The sequence below is a fragment of the Crinia signifera genome, chromosome 2, assembly GCF_055691185.1.
Source record: "Crinia signifera chromosome 2, ASM5569118v1, whole genome shotgun sequence".
NCBI classification, from domain to species: Eukaryota; Metazoa; Chordata; class Amphibia; order Anura; family Myobatrachidae; genus Crinia; species Crinia signifera.
In genome coordinates, this window is record NC_139218.1 from 287,880,770 (window position 1) to 287,890,868 (window position 10,099).

At 60.3% G+C, this 10,099-nt stretch overlaps 1 long non-coding RNA gene across 1 annotated transcript; it reads right to left on the reverse strand.

Annotated features, from left to right (window-relative positions):
- Nucleotides 1–784: 784 nt before the first annotated feature.
- LOC146059062 (uncharacterized) lies at nucleotides 785–6,686 on the reverse strand. Its single transcript, XR_014470128.1, has 3 exons — nucleotides 6,558–6,686; nucleotides 5,036–5,177; nucleotides 785–879 (listed from the first exon to the last, which is right to left on the reverse strand). It is a non-coding gene; the product is annotated as an uncharacterized LOC146059062 (long non-coding RNA).
- Between the last annotated feature and the right edge of the window lie 3,413 nt (nucleotides 6,687–10,099).

Genomic DNA, 10,099 nt, shown 5'->3' on the forward strand with positions numbered 1-10,099 from the left:
GGACACTGGGGGGCGGACAGCGTACACACGGGGGCACTGGGGGGGCGGACAGCGTACACACGGGGGCACTGGGGGGCGGACAGCGTACACAGGGGGGCACTGGGGGGCGGACAGCGTACACAGGGGGGCGGACAGCGTACACACAGGGACACACTGGGGGGTGGACAGCGCACACACAGGGGCACACTGGGGGGCGGACAGCGCACACAGGGGGGCACTGGGGGGCGGACAGCGTACACAGGGGGGCGGACAGCGTACACACAGGGACACACTGGGGGGTGGACAGCGCACACACAGGGGCACACTGGGGGGCGAACAGCGCACACATGGGGGCACTGGGGGCGAACAGCACACACGGGGGCACTGGGGGGCGAACAGCACACACGGGGGCACTGGGGGGCGAACAGCACACACGGGGGCACTGGGGGGCGGACAGCGTACACAGGGGGGCACTGGGGGGCGGACAGCGTACACAGGGGGGCGGACAGCATACACACAGGGACACACTGGGGGGTGGACAGCGCATACACAGGGGCACACTGGGGGGCGAACAGCGCACACATGGGGGCACTGGGGGCGAACAGCACACACGGGGGCACTGGGGGGCGAACAGCACACACGGGGGCACTGGGGGGCGAACAGCGCACACATGGGGGCACTGGGGGTGAACAACATACACACGGGGCACTGGGGGTTGAACAGCGTACACACAGGGACAGTGGGGGGGATGGATTTACCTGGGTGCAACTGCTCCTCTAAAGACCAGGGTGGCTTCTTTCTGCCTTCCCGGTGGCGGAGGCATCTCAAGGAAGCGCTTCAATCTGGTCCGCAGGCTGTGGAAGCGTCTCAGTCCCGGCGGTACCATGGCGTGGTCAGCGTCTGGGCAGGAAACATAACAATAATATTAAAGGGCACAGCGTTCACACGAAGGGGGGCACAGCGTACACACGGAGGGGGGGCACAGCGTATACGGGAGGGGGCACAGCGTACACACAGGGGGGGGGCAACCAGCGTACCCACGGGGGCACTGGGGGGGGGGCGAACAGCGTACACACGGGGGCACTGGGGGGGGTGGGGGCGAACAGTGTACACACGGGGGCACTGGGGGGGTGAACAGCGTACACAGGGGGGCACTGGGGGGCGGACAGCGTACACAGGGGGGCGGACAGCGTACACAGGGGGGCGGACAGCGTACACAGGGGGGCGGACAGCGTACACACGGGGGCGGACAGCGTACACACGGGAGCGGACACCGTACACACGGGGGCGGACAGCGTACACACGGGGGCGGACAGCGTACACACGGGGGCACAGCGTACACACGGGGGCCGGGAACAGTGTAGATGGGAGGGAGACATCGTACACACACGGGGGGCACGGGGGGAGCGTACACACATAGGGGGGGGCACTGGGGGGGCAGCGTACACACAGGGGGGGGGGACATCGTACACACGGGGGCGGACAGCGTACACACGGGAGCGGACACCGTACACACGGGGGCGGACACCGTACACACGGGGGCGGACAGCGTACACACGGGGGCCGGGAACAGTGTACATGGGAGGGAGACATCGTACACACACGGGGGGCACGGGGGGAGCGTACACACATAGGGGGGGGCACTGGGGGGGCAGCGTACACACAGGGGGGGGGACATCGTACACACAGGGGGGGACATCGTACTCACAGGGGGGGGCACTGGGTGGGACAGCGTACACACGGGGAAGCGGGCACTAGGGGGGACAGCGTACACGGGGGGCAATGTGGGGGCAGCATACACATGGGGGGGGCAGCATATATGGGGGGCACAGGGTACAGCGTACACACGGGGGCACTGGGGGGCAGCATTCACAGGGGCACTGGGGGGGGCAGCACACACAGGGGCACTGGGGGGGCCGCGTACACACGGGGGGCACTGGGGGGACAGCGTACACACGGTGGTGGCACTGGGGAAGGGGACAGCGTACACGGGGGGCATTGGGGGGGGAAGAACAGCATACACACGGGGGGGCACTGGGGGGGGAAGGATAGCGTACACACACAGGAGGGGCACTGGGGGGGGTAGCGTACACACAGGGGGGGAGGCACTGGGGGGACAGCATACACACGGAGGGGGGGGCACTGGGGGGGACAGCATACACACGGGGGGCGCACTGGGGGAGACCGCGTGCACACGGGGGGAGGGGACTGAGGAGGACAGCGTAAACACAGGGGGGCACTGGGGGGTCAGCGTACGCACGGGGGGAAGCGTACACACGGGGGGCACTGGTGGGAACAGCGTACACATGGGTGCACTGAGGGGGGAAGCGTACACACAGGGGCACTGGGGGGACATTGTACATACAGGGACAGTGGGGGGACGGATTTACCTGAGTGCAGCTGCAGTACAGGGGTGGACAGAGTACACACGGGGGCACTGGGGGGGACAGCGTACACACGGGGGGCACGGGGGGGACAGCGTACACACGGGGGGACAGCGTACACACGGGGGGACAGCGTACACACGGGGGGACAGCGTACACACGGGGGGACAGCGTACACACGGGGGGCACTGGGGGGCGGACAGCGTACACACGAGGGCACTGGGGGGGCGGACAGCGTACACACGAGGGCACTGGGGGGGGCGGACAGCGTACACATCGGGGCACTGGGGGGGCGGACAGCGTACACACGGGAGCGAACAGCGTACACAAGGGGGCGAACAGCGTACACACGGGGGCACGGACAGCGTACACACGGGGGCACGGACAGCGTACACACGGGGGCACGGACAGCGTACACACGGGGGCACGGACAGCGTACACACGGGGGCACGGACAGCGTACACACGGGGGCACGGACAGCGTACACACGGGGGCACGGACAGCGTACACACGGGGGCACGGACAGCGTACACATGGGGGCACGGACAGCGTACACACGGGGGCACTGGGGGGGGCGGACAGCGTACACACGGGGACACTGGGGGGGCGGACAGCGTACACATGGGGGCACTGGGGGGGGGGGGGGAACAGCGTACACAAGGGGGCGAACAGCGTACACACGGGGGCACTGGGGGGCGAACAGCGTACACAGGGGGAGTGGACAGCGTACACACAGGGGCACACTGGGGGGTGGACAGCGCACACACGGAGGGACTGGGGGGGCGGACAGTGCACACGGGGGCACTGGGGGGCGAACAGCACACACGGGGGCACTGGGGGGCGAACAGCACACACGGGGGGCACTTGGGGGCGGACAGCGTACACACGAGGGCACTGGGGGGCGGACAGCGTACACACGGGGGCACTGGGGGGCGGACAGCGTACACAAGGGGGCGAACAGCGTACACACGGGGGCACTGGGGGGCGGACAGCGTACACACGGGGGCACTGGGGGGGCGGACAGCGTACACACAGGGGCACACTGGGGGGTGGACAGCGCACACACGGGGGGACTGGGGGGCGGACAGCGCACACAGGGGCACTGGGGGGGCGGACAGCGTACACACAGGGGCACACTGGGGGGTGGACAGCGCACACACGGGGACACTGGGGGGCGAACAGCACACACGGGGGCGAACAGCGTACACACGGGACACTGGGGGGCGGACAGCGTACACACGGGGGCACTGGGGGGGCGGACAGCGTACACACGGGGGCACTGGGGGGGCGGACAGTGTACACACGGGGGCGGACAGCGTACACACGGGGGCACTGGGGGGCGAACAGTGTACACACGGGACACTGGGGGGCGGACAGCGTACACACGGGGGCACTGGGGGGGGGGCGGACAGCGTACACACGGGGCACTGGGGGGGCGGACAGCGTACACACGGGGGCACTAGGGGGCGAACAGCGTACACACGGGGGCACTGGGGGGCGAACAGCGTACACACGGGGGCAAACAGCGTACACACGGGGGCAAACAGCGTACACACGGGGGCAAACAGCGTACACACGGGGGCAAACAGCGTACACACGGGGGCAAACAGCGTACACACGGGGGCAAAAAGCGTACACACGGGGGAAAAAAGCGTACACACGGGGGCAAACAGCGTACACACGGGGGCAAACAGCGTACACACGGGGGCACTGGGGGGCGGACAGCGTACACAGGGGGGCACTGGGGGGCGGACAGCGTACACAGGGGGGCGGACAGCGTACACACAGGGACACACTGGGGGGTGGACAGCGCACACACAGGGGCACACTGGGGGGGCGGACAGCGCACACAGGGGGGCACTGGGGGGCGGACAGCGTACACAGGGGGGCGGACAGCGTACACACAGGGACACACTGGGGGGTGGACAGCGCACACACAGGGGCACACTGGGGGGCGAACAGCGCACACATGTGGGCACTGGGGGGCGAACAGCACACACGGGGGCACTGGGGGGCGGACAGCGTACACAGGGGGGCGGACAGCATACACACAGGGACACACTGGGGGGTGGACAGCGCATACACAGGGGCACACTGGGGGGCGAACAGCGCACACATGGGGGCACTGGGGGCGAACAGCACACACGGGGGCACTGGGGGGCGAACAGCACACACGGGGGCACTGGGGGGCGGACAGCGTACACAGGGGGGCACTGGGGGTGGACAGCGTACACAGGGGGGCGGACAGCATACACACAGGGACACACTGGGGGGTGGACAGCGCATACACAGGGGCACACTGGGGGGCGAACAGCGCACACATGGGGGCACTGGGGGCGAACAGCACACACGGGGGCACTGGGGGGCGAACAGCACACACGGGGGCACTGGGGGGCGGACAGCGTACACAGGGGGGCGGACAGCATACACACAGGGACACACTGGGGGGTGGACAGCGCATACACAGGGGCACACTGGGGGGCGAACAGCGCACACATGGGGGCACTGGGGGCGAACAGCACACACGGGGGCACTGGGGGGCGAACAGCACACACGGGGGCACTGGGGGGCGAACAGCACACACATGGGGGCACTGGGGGTGAACAACATACACACGGGGCACTGGGGGTTGAACAGCGTACACACAGGGACAGTGGGGGGGATGGATTTACCTGGGTGCAACTGCTCCTCTGATGACCAGGGTGGCTTCTTTCTGCCTTCCCGGTGGCGGAGGCATCTCAAGGAAGCGCTTCAATCTGGTCCGCAGGCTGTGGAAGCGTCTCAGTCCCGGCGGTACCATGGGGTGGTCAGCGTCTGGGCAGGAAACATAATAATAATATTAAAGGACACATCGTTCACACGGAGGGGGGCGCACAGCGTACACACGGAGGGGGGGGGGGGGGCTCAGCGTACACATGGAGGGGGGGGGCACAGCGTACACACGGAGGGGGGGCACAGCGTACACACGGAGGGGGGGCACAGCGTACACACGGAGGGGGGGGCACAGCGTACACACGGGGGGGCACAGCGTACACACGGGGGGGCACAGCGTACACACGGGGGGGCACAGCGTACACACGGGGGGGCACAGCGTACACACGGGGGGGCACAGCGTACACACGGGGGGGCACAGCGTACACACGGGGGGGCACAGCGTACACACGGGGGGGCACAGCGTACACACGGGGGGGCACAGCGTACACACGGGGGGCACAGCGTACACACGGGGGGCACAGCGTACACACGGGGGGGCACAGCGTACACACGGGGGGGCACAGCGTACACACGGGGGGGGCACAGCGTACACACGGGGGGGGCACAGCGTACTCATGGGGGGCACAGCGCACACACGGGGGGCACAGCGCACACACGGGGGACACAGCGCACACACGGGGGGCACAGCGCACACACTGGGGGGGGCACAGCGCACACACTGGGGGGGCACAGCGCACACACTGGGGGGGCACAGCGTACACACTGGGGGGGCACAGCGTACACACTGGGGGGGCACAGCGCACACACTGGGGGGCACAGCGCACACACTGGGGGGGGCACAGCGCACACACGGGGGGCACAGCGCACACACGGGGGGCACAGCATACACATGGGGGGGCACAGCATACACATGGGGGGGCACAGCATACACATGGGGGGGCACAGCATACACATGGGGGGGCACAGCATACACATGGGGGGGCACAGCATACACATGGGGGGGCACAGCATACACATGGGGGGGCACAGCGTATACAGTGAGGGGGGGCAGGGGACACACGGGGGCAGTGAGGGGGGCGGGGGACACACGGGGGCAGTGAGGGGGGGGCCATGCACTGACATGCAGCAGCTGCGGCTCTGCTACACCACTGGCACCTACAGCGGGTCCCCCCACCACCAACCCCAGGACCAGCCTTACTAGCACATTAAGCAAAACAATCCACCCACCCACCCACAAGAATACTTGCAGCCGCGGCGCTGCAGACTCGGGAGGGGAAGCTTTCTGGTTTGTCTGTGTAAACACACAGCTGCCGGCCGCCGCGCGCATACACACTCTGACATGAGCGCCGCAGCAGCACGGGCTCATGTCAGTGTGTGTATGCGCGCGGCGGCCGGGAGCTTCGTGTTTTAAACAGGCAAACCAGAAAGCTTCCCCTCCCTGCGGCGCAATTATTCTTGTGGATGTGTGGGTGTTTTTACCCTTTTGGCTCCTGTCCCCTTGGAGGGATTGCGGGGCTGCGGGCTCCCCTCTGTAGGCAGCGCCGAGCGGCAGCAGATCTAGCCCCTCGCATCTCCGTCGGCCATCTTGGTACACCCAAGTGAGGCCTCTGACTGTACTCCCCCTATTGGACGCACTGCGCATGCGCAACAAGTTGGCGCTCCTATCTTTATAATGGGGGACGTTTCACTAAATTTAATAAAAACTGTACCTATCTGAAAATCCTCAACCCCAAAAGGCACTCCACTGGGACAATATCTACCTAATAAAACAAACCCCAAGTCTCAATTGTTCCCCTACCCCGAGTTATGCCTTCCCAAAAAACCCCTCATAGACTAACATGGGTGACAAAGTGTCATTTCGCGAGTGTCAGAAAAAAACTGGCAGTTGGAAGTTTAGATCGCTCCCAATTGGTCATTTTTTAATATTTCGCCCTGAAATTTGGCACGCAGCACCGGTTGATGATTCTACGCGTACATGCCAAATTTCAGCTCAGTACGCCCAGTCACTTTTGAGGTGCAGTCCCTCAAACACCATGCCCCCATCCGAAAAGTTCCCTATGGGAAAAATCCGTTCGTTGGATTCAGCCTTAATATAAGGGCACTACCGTGCCCTTATAATATATATATATATGTGTGTGTATATATATATATATATATATATATACACACATTTGCACATTTTTTAATTTTAATTTATTTTTAACTTTTCCAGCAGCAGCATGATGCTGCTGCTGCTGCTGCTGCTGCTGCGGGGGGGAGGGGGGAGGAGGGGAGCGCAGCGTGCGCTCCGGACGTAGCGGTGGAGCCGCTGGAGCTGCTGCTGCTGCCGGGTGAGTGCCCGGCGGGTGGGAGGGGGGTGCTGCCGCTCGGTGGTGATCGGTGCTGCACCGATCACCACCGTTTTCTGTGTTACCGAGCGGCTTAGCCGCCGGTAACACAGGAAACGCTGTGATTGACTGTTCAGATTTGAACAGCCAATCACAGCGATCGCCGACCGGGGGGGGCACCCCTGCCCCCCCTGGGCGACGAGGGGGGATGTCTGCTGTCAGGGACAGCAGACATCACCTAACTGTCACTGCGTCTCTAGACGCAGTGACAGTTAGAAGTCATGACGTATATATACGTCAACGGTCGGGAAGTACTTCCCGACCATGACGTATATATACGTCAAATGTCGTGAAGGGGTTAATGAAATTTATCATAAGTATAAATTCTTTAGCTAGGATGGCATGGCCTGACCGGGAAGCTTATCAGTTGCATTGGAGAGGGGCTCCTGCAATCCTTGGCCTTTTACAATATACCTATTTTCACCCCTTCTGGAGCCTGTCACTGGACAGATCCTTCATTACCAGACTGGAGTGCTTCAGAGTCGGGGAGCTTTTTATTTAGCTCCGGCGAATTGCTCAAAGCTGGGGGCTTAATTTCTGAGCCAGGTCGAGCTCTGAGCGGCCTGCCTGCCCAGTCTGAGTCAGGCCCTGCCAGAGCTGGGGTATCTCAGCTGCACCCCCCAGTGTGCCCTGCCATACAATATTGCTGCAGCTTCAAAGCACTGCTGGATCTCACTCTGATGCCCTTGACTCTCTGTATGAGTTGTGGGCACCAAGCTCATCATGGTTGGTGGCCATCTTCCCTCCTCCTCTACCTCCTTCCAGCAACCTGCAGTGTGTGTAGGGGCACCTACCCCCTACCCAGGCTGGTCTGTGACTGGTAATGCAACCTGCCATTATTGCTCTACCCCCTCACAGCATTAGAAGCAAGCCCCTGGCAGCTACCATGTATTTCTCTCGGCAACTTAAATGCCTGCTTAATTACTCTACTCCAAAAAACATACCCCCACTGAGGCCTTGGTGAAGCCATACTACCATTGTAACTGGAATCCCCTATACATCATATAGGGCCTTATTTTGGTTCATTCTTTCTGACAAAATCCTTCTTAGATGGGCAAAACCATGTGCACTGCAGGTGGGGCAGGTGTTACTTGTGCAGAGAGAATTAGATTTGGGTGAGGTTTTACTTCGAAGTGAGATCTATATTGCAGTGTAAAAATAAAGCAGTCAGTATTTTCCCTGCACAGAAACAAAATAACTCCCCCAAATCTAATTCTCTCTGCACATGTTACATCTGCCCCCCCTGCAGTGCACATGGTTTTGTCCATCTAAGAAGGATTTTGTCAGAAATAATGAACCAAAATAAGGCCCATAGTGCCATACTCACATTTCCAAGACAAAAGGTTGTTTTTTTCTCTCTCTCCTTTTTACTGATACTGTATTTCACTGCTATAATTGGGTGTTACTGTCAGTTTAATTACCTGATAAAGGGTCTCTCTCTTGTGGTAATTTTTGCTAACATATATGGCTCAAACCCCAGCGTACTGCTAGGAAGTGGCCATGCCACAAATACCCTGGTCGTTGCTTGCATTTATTGGACTATCTGGTCTCTCACTACTGATGATTGACATGTATTCCTGACCTCACTCCTCAAACTGCCTGGATCAAAGTACTAATAACCTGTGTTTCTTATAATGGCAGCCTGTCACTGTAATCAATTTCATTGGTCCCCTCTATTATGTTGCAGAGGAATAAGAAGGACATACAGGCCTCTGAGAACTTTTTTGGCTTACAATCTATTATTTATTTATTTATTTATTAACAGTTTCTTATATAGCGCACACAGATTCCGCAGCGCTTTACAGAGCATAGTTATAATCAAAAACACATAACAAATTACAGTACAAGACAGTTTCGGACAAGTACATGGTTAATATGGATAGGTGCACCAGGGGACAGGACACTGAAGCAATTATCAGGGTGGCAGAGGTTTATATATTCTAAGAAAGGCACATAAGGAGAGAGGGCCCTGCTCGTGAGAGCTTACATTCTAAAGGGAAGGGTTAGACAGACTGGGGTGACACAGAAGGCGAAGAAGTGAGCTTAGACAGGTTAGGTTGAGAGATTGTCAGGTTTTATGCAGGAGGGTGGGAAGAGGTCAGCTTAGTCTTTAATATTTTAAGTCTAAAAAAGTGCTGGGTCATCCAAGAGTAGACAGCAGAGAAACAGTTGGAGATATGAGTGAGGATAGAGGGAGAGAGATCAGGAAAGGATCGGTAGATTTTAGTATTATCAGCATAGAGGTGGTAGTAAAAGTTAAGTGAGCAAATAAGCTCACCCAGGGAGGACATGTAGAGATAGAGAAGAAGAGGGCCAAGAATAAAATGTTGGGGGACACCTATTATCAATGGAAGAGCAGGAGAGCTAAAGTCATTAGAGGTACAGCTGGGCATTTTTAAAACAGACAGTGCAAATGCAAGCAGAAAGAGTAATATTCAAAGTTTTAGCAGTTAAGAGTTGCACTTGTGTTGATTGTAGTTTCCTTCAGTTTCTGTCCAGTTTAAGTCCAGGCTAAGTCTAGGCGACAGTGTGCGGTTGTATATTCCTACTTAGAATCTTCCTACTTAGAATCTTCCTACTTAGAATCTTCCTACTTAGAATCTTCCTACTTAGAATCTTCCTACTTAGAATCTT